Source organism: Bubalus kerabau, chromosome X, assembly GCF_029407905.1.
Source record: "Bubalus kerabau isolate K-KA32 ecotype Philippines breed swamp buffalo chromosome X, PCC_UOA_SB_1v2, whole genome shotgun sequence".
NCBI classification, from domain to species: Eukaryota; Metazoa; Chordata; class Mammalia; order Artiodactyla; family Bovidae; genus Bubalus; species Bubalus kerabau.
The window spans coordinates 20,210,531-20,229,365 of NC_073647.1; the positions used below are offsets into that span (position 1 = coordinate 20,210,531).

Consider the following 18,835-nt stretch of genomic DNA (forward strand, 5'->3'; position numbering starts at 1 on the left):
GCGACTTAGCAGCAGCAGCAGCATACATTCAAGGAAACCTGAATAAGCCTTAAGAAAGTAGTCTCAAATTTCCACACCAGTTGCAGGCGATCCCAAGGAGCTCGAGATTCAAAAAAACTGGTGGGGACAATTTTAAGTTAATTTGAGTAATCCACATTGGAAAATAAGACCAAGCAAACTGTCGGTCTCTAGGATGCTCCTACGGCCTTAAGGAGATCACACAGCCTGTCAGAAGTCTAGTGCCAATCTCCTGCAATTCTGCCCAGACTGCCTTTCTCAATTGGAGGCCCTTTCCTTCTGGGCCCTTCAAGTTCATCCACTGTGTCGTCATAAAACTGACCTCTGTCTAATGTTAAAAACAAATCACTCCTTCTACTCATGAGCCAATGTAATGCTGATTTAAAAAAGGCCCTAAGAGTAGACATAATATTTTAAATAGCATGCCTAATTGATTTCTAAATCTCTATTAATCAGTCTCCCTTTTTTCCCTTAACACTTTGATCTCATGGCTATCATGAAGAGTTCTGGGGTTACTATGCTTGAGTTCCTTGAAAAGGATCATATACATATAGAAGGAGAAAAAAATATATATATGTATGTGTGTGTGACATGTATGTGAATATATAACATACATGTTATATACACTGTACATGTTATATACATTCACATGTATATTCACTTACATGTATACACCGCTACACACACACATACTTAAATCAAGCTTTCTCATTTCTGCTTCCTCTTGAGTTCTAATCAACATATTCTAATTAACTTACTGGAGTTCAATATACAGAGCCTTGGAGAGACATAGTGTAATATAAACATTTACTATAGTTTATTGTGAAGTTTTTTTCTTTCATTCTTAGAATTGGAGGAGTGCTGTAAAAATAGGTATTTTTCTATAATCATCTGGGAATAAATCAATGCACGGTTGTATAAACTGTCCTAAGATGAAGACTATTTTGTACATTGTGCACATGCGTGTGCTTCCATGTGCCCAGACAACCTGGGAGTACCTTTATTTCTCAAATAAAAATAAGGTCCTTCTTTCCAGTTGCATTATTTCCCCATCACTCTTTTAAAAACACAGTCGCTCAACTTAAAACCAAGGAGAAGTAAATTATGGTTTTATATTGTGTATTTATTAGAAGGATCTGGGGAAAAAAACTTTTCTGACTCCTTTTAGGTCAAACGGATAACATTAACACCTGATAATGTAATTGATACCTTATTTATCCTAATTCTCAAAGTTGTCTTTCCAACCTGTCATCTGGCTGTCTTGAAGCAATATATAACCATTCAGGAACAGCAGGATGCTTCAGAACCAGATTCCATAAGATCTAAAAGCCTACATTAATATGGCTCTATTTGCTTTCTTTTGGGTCATAATTTGTGTTTGTTTTGGGTTGGTCAGCAATTAAAGGTACTTGCTCCCAGTTTATTCTCTTAGAGGGAAAGGGCCCACGTCATTTCATCTGAGGCACAGGTTTCCTTTTATTTTTGAATTGAGAGCTCTGTCACATGGAGCGAGGGACAGAAAAACCCCCAAAAGAAACAAAACTTCTGAATTCTACTCTCCGGATATCACATACATTTATAAAGGGAGAAAAATCCATCTGTTGACCCTACTACACTGTTATAAGAAAACTCAACCATATGGAGCACCTTGACAAAGTCAAGGTGTATGTAGCCTGCATGCTCTTTCAGACACTTGATAGCTGTAACATGGCAGTGATCATTATCTAACTTTAATTACGGGATCAAATTACTTGTCAAACATGGACTGTAACTTATTCTTGTCTGCTAGGCCCCAATCTCTGTTTGTAATCCTATCAGACAGTTTGATTTATTTAAAAACAGAACAACTCTGCCACCTTCCTGAAAGCACTGTGCTATTAATAAGCAGGACAAATGTGCAGTTTTCGGAAGGAAAATCTTCATCACATTAGGAGTTTTTACTCTTTCTTCCCTTCCCTTCCCTCTCGCATATAAAGACATCTGGGGAAAGACAAAACTGTACTTCCAGCTACACAGTAAGCATCTGCACAGCAGCCCAGACACGGCCACTGTTCCAAGCACGTGCAGTACTGTACAGCCTCCAAAGGCAAGACCTTTCTTTCCCCAGGCTGCTGTGATTACTTTTTCATATGGCAGAGCTGGGCAGATAATAGTACACCTACCGGTCAGAAAGATGAATTACACAGGAGCCTAGCAGTGCAGTGAGAAGCGAGGGAACCCATTTGAGGCAAATACAATGCAGGAAATGAAGGGAAAGAATGTTCTAAATGACTTCAAATGTTGAGGTTCTAGCCAGGGCACAAAAAGCAAACTATCTTCTGTTTAAATTAAAAGCTGAGCACAAAATCTGCTCCTCTGTGAGTTTACCAACTACTCATTTTTCTTTTTAACTCAACATGTATTAAGCACCTAATTTGTGCCAAGCATTGCTTAGGTAGGTGCAGGAGATTACCAAAGAGAATTCGGATACCAGCTCAGAATCATAGGTGTTATCCCCCATAAAAGGCACCTGTTGTGAAACGCGTGGGCTGAACAGTTGAGGGGAATCATTAAGGCAGCAAAGGAAATTGGAGAAATGAAGTACCTAAGAGGTAAGAAACAGAGTGAAACATGCAGTCACCACCTCTAGCCCAGCACCATATCAATTCTCTCTCAAAATATTTTTTTTTCTGACAAACTCCTTTGCTTATATTTTCATACAAGGTCTCCAATCTCATCAGTCTAGAAAGCCACTGAATGTGTAACTGACAAAATGTCTTCGTAATGTCTGACACTAGTTCAGCTTGTCTATTCTGTCCCCAAGGTTTAGCCCCCCACCCCATGCCACCCCCACTCTTTTAAGGATACATCTGCCCAAAGTCATTCAGCAACAAGGCAGGATGTGAGGAAGCACAGCTTCATGAGCTGGAGTCTAAGGATGTAATCACTAAAAGCTAGAGAAGGTCCTTTGTGTCATCGCTGCTCTCTTGCACAAACGCAGGTATCTATTTCTCTACCTGCAAGAGGAACTCTCCTTTTGGATGTGAAGTAATGAACTTCCCTGAACACTTCTGCCACCAATAATCTGAAAAATGGATTATACAGTAAATTCCACTGCAAACAGTGACGTTCTTTCTAGGCACACCACAGCACCTAGACAAGAAAACTGCAGCATTTCGCACAGGTGCAACAATCTCTTCACCCCCACCACTCCTCGGGGAGCTTGCTTATTTTAATAACAGGAGAATCTGCCAGCCAAGTTGCTCCTATTGCTTTGGGAGAAGTCAAAAGTGGACAGAGGTAGAAGAATATCACCTGGGTTATGGGTAGAAGCCCTTTTAGGCTATCTATGTTCAGGGAAGTTTCAATAAATATGAAAGCATTTCCCTGAAGTACTACATATTGAGAAACATTTCAAAAACAACTTTTAACAGTATTTAAACATTAAGGACTAGATTTCTCATAGGCAAAATGGAAAAATGTGATTATAACCAGAAAAATTCGAGGGCGCTGGTAAGCTCCATGGTCAATATGCCTTTCATCGGAGGGGAAAAACCTCAGGTGAACTGCATTAAACACTAACGTGTGGTCATTAGTACAGCTAGTTCAACAGTCCACTTTCCAACCATTATACCAGTAACTGCCCAAAGACTTATTAAATCAAGGGGTCAACATAGTGAAAAATTAGCAATTATTTCAAAATTAAATCTTGAAAGTTTTGTTTTAATTGGTGTTTTCTCATCAATTAACCTGTGGCATTATGCTGTGAGGATTCATACCCAATTCAAAAACACCAGCAATTTAGGAACACCTGAAAAGAACTTTTGGAAAACATGCTATCTTAATTACAGCAACAATAAATTCACCCTCACTGTTGTATTAAGCTCCACCAACTAAGGGTCAGCAGACAGAAAAACACACAGTAGGTCTACTAACGATAAAACTACACAACTGAATCACCCGAATGTTAACCTGGGTTGCTGGTCTTGATTTAATTTCATTTTCTGACCATAAAAGCTTATCGTGTGAACGCTAAAAATGAAAGTTCTCTTTTCAAGAGTCTCCTGAAATGTACCTTCAGTCCCTTTCGGATGCCGATAGTAAAAGCAAGCTGCCTAAATGTGTTGTTCTGCAGCGGGAAGAGAGACCGGACCGCGCAACAGGAGAGCCGGGGCACTGCCCACGTTACCGCACCGCCCCGGGGACGTGAGCGGCTAAAATGCGGATGGTATGCCATACAAGAAGTTCCTTTCAATGACAAAATAGGCATTATATATGCCATACAGATATATAAAGGAAGGAGAAAGAAGGAAGCAGAAAAAGAAGAAAGATTAAAGCCCCTAACGTTAACAAAGTTGTAGGACTACTTTTCCTTCTACTTGCCTTTTTGAAAAATAAAAGTTTAAAAAGCATTCGATTTCACCGGCGCCCTAGAAAGGCAGCCACGCTCGGCAACCCCAACTCCTCGCCGGCCTTACCTTCTGCTGCTAGCGCGAACCCAGGGGCTAAGGGGTCCCGCTCTCAGCGGCGGCGGTAGCGGGGGCAGTGGCACATGCCATCTGTTGGCGACAGAAGCAAAAGCCGCGCTGCGCGAGGTGGCCCCGATGCGGGGAGAGCCTCTAGCACGGGTGGCTACCCAATGCCGCCATTTTAAAGCGAGGCTCCTGAAATCATTAGATATAAGCAAATTAAAGCCCGCCCCACCTACAGAACTTCGGGGCTGGGACGGGCAACCCGGCTTCGAGTCGGCCGCGGTGGGGTAGAAAATGTCAAGTGAGAGACGCACACAGGGACTCCGGGACGGAGGCGACATCCCTCCGACTCCCTCCCCCCCTCCCCGCCACCCCCCGGGCTCGGGCGAGCCTCCTTGCGAGTCCAGAGACCTGAAGATTTTCTTTTTCTCCACTACTCCGGGACCCTTTCCTGGGGCCCGCCGGCGGGCTGGGGGACAGTGGGGGCCCGGGGGCGGCCCTCCCCGCGCCTCCCGAGCGCTTGGTTTAGTCCACTTGGAGCACACCTCGCGCTCCCCGCTCCCCGGCGGCGGCGGGCGGGCGGGCGCGGGGCTCCGGGCCCGACGAGCGGCTGCCATGGCAACCCGGGACCAAACCCCGCCCGGCCGCAGCCAAAGGCGTGCCCTCCGCCGGCCGGCCGGCCGGTCGGTCCTCGGCAGCGCCCGCCAGCCCGGCGGCCCTCGTGGTGCCCCGCGCCCGGCACACGCGCGGCGCGCCGAGGGCACGGCGCCGGCAAGGGGACTCCCGGCGCCCCAGCGGCAACTCCCGCCCAACTCCGGCGGGCTGGGAAGCGGCGCGCCGCCCCGCCCGGCCAGGTAGCGCGGCGCGCCCCGCACCGGCCCCACCGCCGCCGCCGACCTCACCTGGCCCGGCGCGCGCGGCTCCCAGCTCCGAACCCGGCGGGAATCCAGCGGCGTGCAGCCCCCCACTTCGCGCCCAGCACGGGACTCTCGGTCTTCCGCCTCCCTCGCCGCTCCCAGAGAGCGCCAAAAAGTCGCGCTCGAGATCCCGCTCGCTCCGAGTGCTGGCACTCTTTTCCTGTAGCGATGTGTATATTCTTTGAATCTTTCTTTAGCTCACGGGTCTCGTGGAGCGGAGCGCGGGCTTTATTCTCAGGGGGTGTGGCGCCTCTTCCCCCAGCCCGCCAGCCCAGCCCCCACTTCAAGGGCTTTTTGCCATTTCATTATTAAGGGAAGGGGCTGGGGCAGCAAATCATAACGCTCAGGTTTTGCAAAAGCGAGAACAAACAGAACTTGCACACTGCCCCAGAGGGGATGGGGGTGGGGGTGGAGGTGGGGGTGGGGGAGGGAGGCAGCAAAGTTTGTAGAGCTGCAGGAACTGAAGTGCCAATGAGAAATGCAGTGCGGTTCGAAGCTGGGCGCTTCTAGACACTCTGGATATAAGATGAAATAGGTAATTCCAAAAATGACCTTAGTCAATAAATACGTCGGCCCACTGAAGACAAAATACATATATATTTATATACTCACCAACACTCATCAGCTGCCTTCCTGAGTCCTCTCTTTTCTATAAATTCTTTATTTCCCTTTAAAACCCTGATCTCAGAAAGGGAAATGTTGGTCTGTACGAATAGCCCCCCTCTTTAACGGAGTTTGAAGGGTAGGAGGAGCCCTAAGGTAGAGTTCCAGATACTTTTGAATGACAAGTGGACAAAGCAAATGCAATTATATATTTTGATTTTTTCAAAAAATGTACATCTGGATAGCTAAATTACAAGTTTCTTTTTAATGCAAGTGTGATAGGAACACCAGCTGTTCCTTAACTGGAGCCCAGTGGTAATCAATGCATGCTTTTATTTAATCGTAGGAGGACAATTGTAGTCTGAAACACACGTATATGCAGGATGCTCCGTGACAAGCTCATAGCAATTCATGGGCTGCTCTCCTGCCATGAACTGCTTCACCCCAGTAACAGAGTTCCACGTGCCCTGCAGAAAGTGCAGAAACGTCACAGGAGGTATTCAAGCAGCAGTTAAATCGAAGAGTGGGGTGAATTCTCAGGGTAATTACATTTTAAAAAATTCTACCGGACTGATCCAAATAGAATTCTCCAGCTAATATTAGGCAAGAAATCAATCTCTGTTAAATGTGAGATAATAGGAGCAGGATCATAATGGTTGGAAGAACACTGGCACAAACTGTCCTTTAAATAATTGAGAAAAACCCTCTGTGGCATTTGACAAGCATTGTGAAAGTTATCAGGACAACGTGCAGGGGCGGTGTCTGATAGGTTTGTAATACTGAGTAGAATCCTAAGCATGAGTCAAACAAAAGGCAGGAGTTTCTAGTTATTTGAAAGGAAGGAGAGGGGGAAAAAAGAGACTTTAATTCCTAGCCACCTTTCTGCACCTCCCTTCCAACTTACCAAATGACCTGCCCTACTCTAAAAGTCAAATTTGGCTGATGTATAGGAAGTGGCTTTTGCAGTCCAGAGACTAAAAGTAGGAGGTGTTGGCTACTGCAGTAGGCTGGAGAGAAGGGCAAGGCTGAATTATATAACTCTATACCCAATGATCTAACAAATGAGGAACTGTTATCACAGCAAGTCAACAAAGGACTCTTTATACTAAACGTAACTTGGGTCAACACCAGTTCCCTTACCTCTGCCCACCATTGCAAACCACATCTCCTATGGGACACTGGCTTTCCCTAATTCCACACAAGCTGGCTTGATTTTATTGTTCCTGCATGGCTGAAATAATTGTTTTATCATAAATTTCAGGTCACAAATAGGACAGCTTGGTGGTTCTCTGGGTAGCACAGCTTCAACACTGTCTCTTGCTGGACATTTCTGACTGGTGAAAGTTGCAAATGAGACTTCATTATTCCCTCTTCTTCACACTGAAGGGAAGAAAAACCTTATAAGCAAATTTGAGCCTGGTAAACTGTCCTCCTTGTATCCAGGCTGGTGTGACAAATGAAGGTAGGCAAATTTCCATGCTACGGGTTCATTAGGGAGTGTTTTCAAAAGCGGTAGGAAATTGCTGTCCCCTCCCCTCAGCATTTTAAAAGGGTCCATTTACTCTCAGGGGGTAGACTCACCTTGGAATTACTTTCTAATTTAGTAGAGTGGGTAGAGCTAGACAACCTTTTCTTTTATTTTCTTTTCCTTAGGCATGATTGGAGGGCACGACCCAGGAAAAATTAAGTTGTATACTCACTGATCCACTAGATGAGTTCTTAATGTATGTACATTATAGTCTCTGAATACTTAACACTTCTTTTCCCCTTGCATTTTGGGCTAGCCTCAGAACCACTAGTCCTAATGGATCTTCACTCTCCCCCCGTCAGTCAAATAGAGGTGGGTAACCAAACATTTAAACACACTTAGGGAACATACTCTCCGTATTCTCACATACAGATGTAAAAGCTAAGACTGGAGGTAGGATGTAGAAGCCTCTCAAGTGGCATGTTCTTCCAATAAATCTAATTAACTTTGACTGATACAGGAAAGAATTCTAAAAGTTATGTAATGGTTTAGTAACAAAAGGATTATTGTAATCCACCACTGAACAAATGTTGCTGTATTTTTTTTTAAAGATACTGAATAGGTGAAAAGTTAAACTCTCTCATATATCAGTGCACCATGCTTCCGAGGGATTTTTGAATTCTCAATTTATTCTATCAGAATTATGCTTTTACTCCTTTCCTAAGTCACATAACTCATTATTCATTTTAAAAGATGGTCAGCTGATACTGCTAGACATGCAGGCAGGGTCATGCTATGCAGAGAAATGTGAAACATCACCTTCGTCTTTTGAACTTGTGTAATAATTACCTATTATCATTAGCAAATAGTACTGTTTGCTGCTGCTGTATTCTAGCGACAGCTCCACAGCCTACAGCCCACGACACTGTTTGTGGTGACTCCATACAGAAGTCTCTGGCTATTTAAGGGTGGCTGAAGGGCTATAGGCACTCTGTCTATCAGATCTAATCCCTTGAATCTGTTTGTCTGATAGACAGAGTGCCTGAAGAACTATGGACAGGAGGCAGTGATCAAAACCATCCCCAAGAAAGAGAAATGCAAAAAGGCAAAATGGTTGTCTGAGGAGGCCTTACAAATAGCTGTGAAAATAAGAGAAGCGAAAGGCAAAGGAGAAAAGGAGATATATCTCTCTGAATGTAGAGTTCCAAAGAATAGCAAGGAGCGATAAGAAAGCCTTTTCCTAAGTGATCAATGCAAAGAAATAGAGGAAAACAGTAGAATGGGAAAGAATAGAGATCTCGTCAAGAAAATTAGAGATACCAAGGGAACATTTCAGGCAAAGATGGGCTCAATAAAGGACAGAAACAGTATGGACCTAACAGAAGTGGAAGATATTAAGAAGAGGTGGCAAGAATACACAGAAGAACTATACAAAAATGATCTTTATGACCCAGATAATCATGATGGTATAATCACTCACCTAGAGCCAGACATCCTGGAATGTGAAGTCAAGTGGGCCTTAGGAAGCATCACTATGAGCAAAGCTAGTGGAGGTGATGGAATTCCAGCTGAGCTATTTCAAATCCTAAAATATGATGCTTTGAAAGTGCTGTCCTCAATATGCCACCCAATTTGGAAAACTTGACAGTGGCCACAAGACGGGAAAAAATCAGTTTTCATTCCAAGCCCAAAGAAAGGCAATGCCAAAGAATCTTCAAACTACCACACAGTTGCACTCATCTCACACACTAGCAAAGTAATGCTCAAAATTCTGCAAGCTAGGCTTCAACAGTACATGAACCAAGAACTACCAGACGTTCAAGATGGAGTTAGAAAAGGCAGAGGAACCAGAGATCAAATTGCTAACATCCACTGGATCATAGAAAAAGTAAGAGAATTCCAGAAAAACATCTACTTCTGCTTTATTGACTATGCCAAAGCATTTGACTGTGTGGATCACAACAAACTGGAAAATTCTTAGATGGGACTACCAGACCACCTTACCTGCCTCCTGAGAAATCTGTATGCACGTCGAGATGCAACAGTTAGAACTGGACATGGGACAACAGACTGGTTCCAAATTGGACAAGGAGTATGTCTATGCTGTATACTGTCATCCTGCTTATTTAACTTATATGCAGAGTACATCATGAGAAACGCTGGGCTGGATGAAGCACAAGCTAGAGTCAAGATTGCTGGGAGAAATATCAGTAACCTCAGATATGCAGATGATACCACCCTTATGGCAGAAAGCAAAGAAGAACTAAAGAGCCCCTTGATGAAGGTGTAAGAGGAGAGTGAAAAAACTGGTTTAAAACTCAACATTCAAAAAACAAAGATCGTGGCATCCGGTCCCATCACTTCATGGCAAATAGATGGTGAAACAATGGAAACAGAGACTTTATTTTCTTGGGCTCCAAAATCACTGCAGATGGTGACTGCAGCCATGAAATTAAAAGACGCTTGTTCCTTGGAAGAAAAGTTATGACCAACCTAGACAGCATGGACAGAGGAGCCTGGTAGGATGCAGTCCCTGGGGTCGCTGAGAGTCGGACATGACTGAGCAACTTCACTTTCACTTTTCACTTTCATGCACTGGAAAAGGAAATGACAACCCGCTCCAAGTGTTCTTGCCTGGAGAATCCCAGGGACGGGGGAGCCTGGTGGGCTGCCGTCTATGGGGTCACACAGAGTCAGACACGACTGAAGCGACCTAGCAGCAGCAGCAGCAGACAGCATAAGCAGAGACATTAGTTTACCGACAAAGGTCTGTCTTGTCAAAGCTGTGGTTTTTCCAGTAGTCATGTATGGGTGTGAGAATTGGGCAATAAAGAAAGCTGAGCTCCGAAGAATTGATGCTTTTGAACTGTGGTGTTGGAGAAGACTTGAGAGTCCCTAAGACTGCAAGGAGATCAAGCCAGTCAATCCTAAAGGAAATCAACCCTGAATACTCATTTGAAGGACTGATGCTGAAGCTGATGCTCCAATACTTTGGTCACTTGATGTGAGTAACTGACTCATTGGAAAAGACTCTGATGCTGGGAAAGATTGAAGGCAGGAGGAGATGGGGACGCCAGAGGATGAGATAGTAAAATGGCATCACCAACTCGATGGACATGAATTTAAGCAGGCTCTGGGAGTTGGTGATGGATAGGGAATCCTGGCGTGCTGCAATCTATGAGATCGCAAAGAGCCGACTGAACTCAACTGAAGGGCTACAGACACTAATTATTCATCCATTTCTGAGAAGTCTTTTCCATTTTCCATTCGTAGTTGGGAATTGAGAGATTCACACAAAGTTCTGATTAGATAAACAGGAAAATAAAACCCATCAGAGTCTAGGTGTTAAAAAGGTTTAGACAATCAAATGTCAGCTTCCAAGGTAACCCCTTTGTAAATTGATGAAGACCGTATTTCTTACAGAAGGCGTGATAAAGCCATCCATTAACCAGCCTGCATTCTGAAATCATTGCAAAGATAGATAAGTAGATCAACAGTTCTCAGGTTGGAAAGAAAATTTCTGAAATTCAGTTTTTTTTTCACTTTGACAAAATTTTCAGAATTACCTGAATATATTCTTATAAACAGAGAAGAAAACAAGAAATTAATGAATCACTCTCTTTGAAACAAACCCAGGCCAAATGGATTTATAAGGCAATTTCTTCCCCAAGCCTTTGGAGGATCCTTTGAATATGTTATATAATGTATCCTTTGATACATTATACAAATTATCCATGAGTTTTGAAATGTACAGTATATTTCTTAAAATTATCTTCAGAGGGAAATATAGTAAGAATGATACAGATAAAAATGATGCACAAATGTAAGAATAGATTCAAAAGATAAAGTGATATGAAAAACATGGCTTATTATCACTTAGGAATATGATCTTTAAAATGAAAGTGAAAGTGTTAGTCGCTCAGTCATGTCTGACTCTTTGCAACCCCATGGACTATAGCCCGCCAGGCTCCTCTGTCCATGGAATTCTCCAGGCAAGAATACTGGAGTGGGTTGCCATTCTCTTCTCCAGGGGATCTTCCCAACACAGGGATCAAACTCAGGCCTCCTGCATTGCAGATTCTTTACCGTCTGAGCTACCAGGCAAGCCTGATCTTTATAATAGCAGCCATCTAATATGGAAATACTCCATGCCAGGCACTGTGCTAAGCATTTTTCACAAGTTAGCTCACTTGATCCTCACAACAATCTCTATAAGGTAAATATTATCATGTCCCCATGTTAAGAACAGGAAAGTGAGGCTATCCAAAGTAAGAAACTAGCAAAGCTATTAGGTGGCGGAACCAGGATCTAAAGTTAGTTGTCTCAGCTGATAGGGCCCATGCTTTTAATTACAACCCAGTACTGAATTAAGCAATTGTGGGGTCCAGTTAGATTTGAATTCAGACACTTGCTATGCCATACTGCCTCTCACTGATGTGGGCATTATCAAAATGATGCCAGTAAAATATAGAAATGTACTAAAATAATTTTAAGCCTTGGTCACATATTGTTTATCCGAGAAATGTAAAGATTTTAGTAAAAAATATCAATATTATTGACAAATGTGTGATCATCTCAGTAAATGCCAAAAAGGCATTAGGTAAAATCTAACTCCTTCTTATAGTTAACATCTTTCAAATATAGGAATAGTGAGCTACCTCTTTAATATAATAAAGGATGTGTATTTAAAAAACAAAGAATTAGTCTCCTGCCTGTTAGAAAAACAAAGTCATTTCCTAGAAACTGGACCTAAACAAGAGAGCTTTTATTCATGTATAAGTTTGGTGTTTCTGGAAATTCTTGTTTGGGTAATAAGGTATGAAAATAAATTAGAATTATTGGAAAGGAAGAAATTAAAGATAGATAATTTTTAGATAACATTAGTAGATACCTGGAAAAGCCACAGAATTGACTTCAAGCGATTAGACAAAACTACAGAGTTCAACACATCAAAATACCTATCACTAAGTCAGAAAAGTAATACATTTCCAATAAAGCAAAAAAAAAAAAAAAAACAAAACTAAGGTATTTGGAAATAAGTCAATATATTCAAGAGTGTGAGAAAAAGAAATAATATGAAATCTTAATGGCAGAAATAAAGAAAGTATGAAAAAATGTAGTCATGCTACATTTCTGAATGGTAAGACCAATAAGTCAGTAAGTGTTAGTCGCCTAGTCGTGCCCAACTCTTTGTGACCCCATGGACTGCAGCCCCTCAGGCTCTTCTGTCCATGAGATTTTCCAGGCAAGGATATTGGAGTGGGTTGCCATTTCCTTCGCCAGGGTATCATCCAGACCCAGGGATCGAACCCAGATCTCCTGCACTGCAGGCAGATTCTTTACCGACTGAGCTAATAGTCCTTTTGGTAAGACCAATAGTGTAAAGCTAATACTTCACAAATTGATTTATAGAGGCAGACTATTCAAATGAAGCTCTCTCTCATTCCAAAAAAGATACCACGTTCATTTGTAGTATTAATTGTGCATCACCATCCTAGGGAAACAAAAGTCTAAAAGAATTATCAAATATTAGAATGTGTTATAAATTAACACTAGTTGAAATGGCAGAATTCAGATGAAAATCAGAAATATTGATCAGTAAACACAAAAGTGAGACCTCAAAAAAGGCTCTAATAAATGTAAGAATAGAATATGTGATGAATAAAGCATAACAAAACAATGGGGAAATACCTATTATTAAGTAAATTCACCTAGGGTAACTGGTCATGGGTATGGAGAGGAATCAACAGAAGGCTTTATCTCTTACCAGATATAGTGATTCTTGCCACATGAAATAAAAAATTAAATAAATTTTCTTTAATTTTTAAAATTTTCTTTAAAACAAAATTTTAAAAAATAGGAATAGACTAGAGTATTTAACTTAACTATAGGAATATTTCTTATTTTTTTTTTATGACTTTCCTGATAGCTCAGTTGGTAAAGAATCCCCCTGCAATGCAGGAGACCTTGGTTCAATTCCTGGGTCAGGAAGATCCCCTGGAGAAGGGATAGGCTACTCACTCTAGTATTCTTGGGCTTTCCTTGTGGCTCAGCTGGTAAAGAAACAGCCTGCAGTGTGGGAGACCTGGGTTTGATACCTGGGTTGGGAAGATCCCCTGGAGAAGGGAAACACTACCCCCTCCAGTATTCTGGCCTGGAGAATTTGGGGTCACAAAGAGACAGATGAAACTTTCACTTTCATAGGAATTTTCAAAGTTTTGAAGTAATAGTGAAAGTGGAAGTTGCTCAGTCATGTCCGACTCTTTTCAACCCCTTGGACTTTTCGACCCATACAGTCCATGGAATTCTCCAGGCCGGAATACTGGAGTGGGTAGCCATTTCCTTCTCCAGGGGATCTTCCCAACCCAGGGATCATACCCAGGTCTCCCACATTGCAGGTGGATTCTTGACCAGCTGAGCCACCAGGGAAGCCCTTGAAGTAATAGAAAACATAGTAAAGGAAAAACTGGTTGGAGAGTACAACATAATAAAACAATGTAAAACCATTTTCAAAACTAGGATTAAATGGTGGAAATGCTAGGAAGAGGGGCTTCCCAGGTGACTCAGTGGTAAAGAATACACCTGCCAATGCAGGAGACATAAGAGACTAGGGTTAGATCCCAGGATTGGGAAGATCTCCTGGTAAAGGAAGTGGCAACCCACTCCAGCATTCTTGCCTGGAGAATCCCATGGACAGAGGAGCCTGGTGGGCTGCAGTCCACGAGCTCACAAAGAGTTGGACACTACTGAGCACCAGAGCATGCTGGGAAGATCATAGATACAGGACTAGCATCTAAAACTGTAGACACTAGGTAGGTACTAAGGCTGTACAAGACAATTACCAGATCCTCAAGGGACAAATGGTCAAAGAATATCACCCTAGAAGAATTGTATATTGTTCTAACTAGGAGGCACCATTTGATATTTAATTTAATTGCCCAAAATAACAATATAAGACTCAATACTCTACAGACTTTGGAAGAATAGACTCATTCAAGTTGCTGATGGCATTGCTAACTGGGTCAACAATCATAGAAATGTTCATAGTCCTCAAACTAGGAATCCCAACCCTGGGAAATTATCCTAAACTAATAATTCAAAAGAAAGGGAAAAAAGAGCAGCTTATTTTGAATATCAAAAAACCTTGAAGCAACCTAAATATCCAACAATAGGGGAATGATTGAGCTATTTACTATATATTAATACAATGAAATAATTTAAGCATCGTAGAAAAGCAGAAAATTGTACAAGAAATAACATTAATTAAATGTTACACTGCAAGATTAGATTTTTCACTTTAAATGCAGCCATGAATATTCATAAGGATAATGATCAGGAAAGCCTACAGATTTATATCTAGGTTTTTTAAAAACCTAATAGTGGACATTTTAAAAAATTTTATTATTTTGGCAATCTGTCCAATAAAACAGTATTAAATTCGAGAAATATTTGACCTCTATATCAAATAAACTGCTTCTATTTCTCTCACCTTCTGCCTTTTCTTTCTGCCTTCCCCTGCATTTCTCAACGTCTGTTCTTTTACTTTTTATAAATATTCCTCTGTCCCTCTGCCTCTTTCTTCATTTCTCTGTATTTCAACTCTCTTTTTCTCTTCTATCACCCCCTTTGTGTGTGAGTTGCTCAGTCATGCCCAACTCTTTGCGACCCCATGGACTATAGCCCATCAGGTCCCTCTGTCCATGGGATTCTCCAGGTAAGAATACTGGAGTGGGGTGCCATTTTCTCCTCCAGGGTATCTTCCCAACCCAGGGATTGATCCCACGTCTCTTGAGTCTCCTGCATGGGTAGATGGATTCTTTACCACTACTGCCACCTGGGAAGCCCATCTCCTGTTTTACTCCACATTTTTCCCCCCTTTTTATGCTCCTTAGTTTTTTTCTTGTACCTCTGCTTTTGGAATGGTTAAAATATGAGACAGAAATGTATTCTTTTTAAGTGTTGACGTAAACACTGTTTTTGTTCATTTTTGAAATTAGTTTATTTTTGGCTGTGCTGGGTCTTCCTTGCTGCGAGCATGCTTTCTCTAGCTGCAGCAAGCAGGGGCTACTCTCTAGTTGCAGAGCTCAGGCTTCTTGTTGTTATGGCTTCTCTCATTGCAGAGCTCAGGCTCTAGGGCACGCAGGCTTCAGTAGCTGCGGCACACAGGTTTAGTTGCACTGCGGCATATGGAATCCCCCTGAATCAGGGATCAAACCCATGTCCTGGGCATTGGCAGGTGGATTCTTAACCACTGGACCACCAGGGAAGTCCTCCTGTTATTGTTCGTTCTGAAAGTGAATGAACATTGGTGTAGCACAGGGAACCCTATTTAATGTACTGTGGTGACTTGACTGGGAAGGAAGTCCAAAAGGGAGGCAATGTATGTATATGTATGGCTGATTCATTTTGCTGCACAGTAGAAATTAGCACAACATTGTAAAGCAACTACTTTTAAAAATGAGAGACAAATTCATTAGATTTGAGTTCTTTTTTTAAAAGGCACCCAAGTTGAATTGTCTTAACAATCTGTGCCTGACCAAGGCCAAATCAGATACTTTTGCCAGGCTTTAAACGATGTGAAGTAATAAACACTCCATATCATAATTTCATTAGCTTTGTCACCACAGAAAAAATGGTAAACATAAATATGAAAGATTTACATTCACATGTACAGGAAATCCTTCCTATTCCAATTTTCGAGGTTTTAAATATCTAACTTTTACTCATGTTAAAACATGCTCTAACCTCCATGCAACATGTTGGTACAATGATTATGATCTCTGAAAAAATAAATATGATCTCATTACATTTTTGCTTTCATGATATTATGAATATAATATCAGTATGAACCAGTACCTTTAATCATGGAACCTGAGATGATACTGAATGGTAATGAACAAAGGCAGAAAATGAGCAAGAAGCTAAAAAATATCTATTGGTAATATAGTGACCTCAGACAATATTTAATCTCTCTCAATTTCCTCATGAATGAAATTCAGAAAATTCTAGAACCTTCCTTTTAGCATATATTATAGTCTTATATATGATGAAGGTTTGAAAGCACCTACAGGGCCTGGAACATAGTGCTCCACTGGTGAGAGTAGGTGGAGGCCATTGCAGATTTGGAGGGCTTGCCCGTGACAAAGACAAGACTGTCTTGGCTATAGTCATACAGGAGGCATAATTTGGCACATCTTCCTTTTACTTTTAGAAAATAGAATTAGTCACACTTGAATGACTCCTTACCAAACCTTCAGAGTAACCACTGGGATTTAAGCACTCCTTCCCTTTTTGGTGTGGACTGGAGAAGGGAGAACTTGAGAGCCATTTCCTTGTCAATCTTGTGCAACACAGAAAAGAACAAGGTGATATCAGCCCCAGAGTAACTCCTACTAGCTCCTACTAGCAAGGTCAGAGTGCCAGATGAGTGATCTGTCTCTGGCCTGCAAATGGGAGGCGTGGCATGAGAATGTGTGCCTCAGTGGTGAATCGCTGTGAGCCAGTGACTATGTCTGGTCCATCTGTGGTTGCTATTCAAGAAGGGAAACTTGAATTTGAGATGTTGATTGATACAATCTGATGATTAAAAGTATAGATCCTACAGCCCCATTCCCTGTGCTCACTTACTAAGAGTGTGATCTTGAACAAGTTACTCTTCTCTGTGCCTCGATTCTTTTTTAAAAACTGGAGACAAAGATAGCACCTGTGTCATGGTGTTTGTGGTGAGAATTAAATGATAACATAGGTAAAGCACTTAGAATTCTGCCTACCAGATCAAGAGTGCTGACTAATTTCATCCATGGACAAGTAGCCCATTTCTCAGCTCCTCTTGCAATCAGGAGAATTTTCTTCCTGGGTCCAGATTCGGAGAAGGCAATGGCAGCCCACTCCAGTACTCTTGCTTGGAGAATCCCATGGACGGAGGAGCCTGGTAGGCTGCAGTCCATGGGGTCGCTAGGAGTCGGACACGACTGAGCGATTTCCCTTTCACTTTTCACTTTCATGCATTGGAGAAGGAAATGGCAACCCACTCCAGTGTTCTTGCCTGGAGAATCCCAGGGACGGGGGAGCCTGGTGGGCTGCCGTCTATGGGGTCGCACAGAGTCGGACACGACTGAAGCGACCTAGCAGCCAGAAAGATTTTTGTTGTTCAGTTGCTAAGTCGTGTCTGCCTTTTTTGCAACCCCACGGACTATAGCCCGTCAGGCTCCTCTATTAATGGGATTCTCCAGGTAAGAATACTGGAGTGAGTTGCTATTTCCTTCTCCAGGAGATCTTCCCAACCCAGTGATTGAACCCAAGTCTCCTACACTGCAGGCAGATTCTTTACCTCTGATCACATGCATCCCAAATACAAAAGAAGAGGACCATGAGTTTTTCCCTTTGAATCACACTTGGGTGGGGCATATTAAAAGACATCAGACAGTCACATTGGCACCAGAGAGATTTTGAAAATGACCACAGAAATCAGATGAAGGCTAATCCTGAAAGCCTAGGTTGGAGGGGGGCATTCTCTTCCTCTTCTAGCTGCAAAGAGATGTGAAATTTCCTGACATCATGCCATAATGTCTTCAAAAAACCCTTCTCTAAATGAACAAATTACCCAGGAAGAATAACACATTAACCTGTTAGCTAAATGAACACTTTTAGCACAGGTTACTTTTATCAGATTATTTAGATCCTGGAAGCTGGCGCCTCAGCCCAGCAGATGAAGAATGGCTAAATGGTGCTGGCGGGGGTGGGGGTGGGTGGGTAGGAAGAATACCCTGGATGAAGAACTTCTTGGCCTCTATTGTCTTCCCTATTCCCTTTATCCTGTTTTGTATTCCTTTTCTTATTTTCCTTTTCTTTTTTCTATTTGTTTTGTATACCATGCATCACATAGCACAGAGCCAAGCACACAATCAACACAGATATTTATGAAGTACCTGCTGAGTACATAAGTGCCTATAGTGGACATGCTGCTGCTAAGTCACTTCAGCCGTGTCCGACTCTGTGCGACCCCATAGACGGCAGCCCACCAGGCTCCCCCGTCCCTGGGATTCTCCAGGCAAGAACACTGGAGTGGGTTGCCATTTCCTTCTCCAATGCATGAAAGGGAAAAGTGAAAGTGAAGTCGCTCAGTCGTGTCCGACTCTTCATGACCCCATGGACTGCAGCCTACCAGGCTCCTCCATCCATGGGATTTTCCAGGCAAGAGTACTGGAGTGGGGTGCCATTGTCTCCAATTACTTCAGAGATGTGCTGTCTTAACATAACTAAGTATGGTTCTGTAACTACTGACCAGGACGGCTTATATTCTGGAGGTTTACTTACTCCATATAGTGAGGTAGGCACTGGAGGCTGGGGACATAATATGTACTAAGAGAGCACTCAAA

General features: G+C 42.4%; 1 protein-coding gene across 8 annotated transcripts in view; it reads right to left on the reverse strand.

Annotated features, from left to right (window-relative positions):
- The window catches only part of MBNL3 (muscleblind like splicing regulator 3), a 120,818-nt gene extending 115,232 nt beyond the window's left edge, over positions 1-5,586 (reverse strand). For 3 of the 8 annotated variants that reach the window (XM_055564774.1, XM_055564773.1, XM_055564771.1), the window contains exon 1: positions 4,476-4,648. The gene's annotated coding sequence lies outside the window, so the exon portion shown is untranslated. Of the gene's footprint in view, positions 1-4,072; positions 4,352-4,475; positions 4,649-5,371 lie in introns of those variants that run through there. The other 5 variants (XM_055564772.1, XM_055564767.1, XM_055564768.1 and 2 more) reach the window with 4 other exon arrangements.
- Between the last annotated feature and the right edge of the window lie 13,249 nt (positions 5,587-18,835).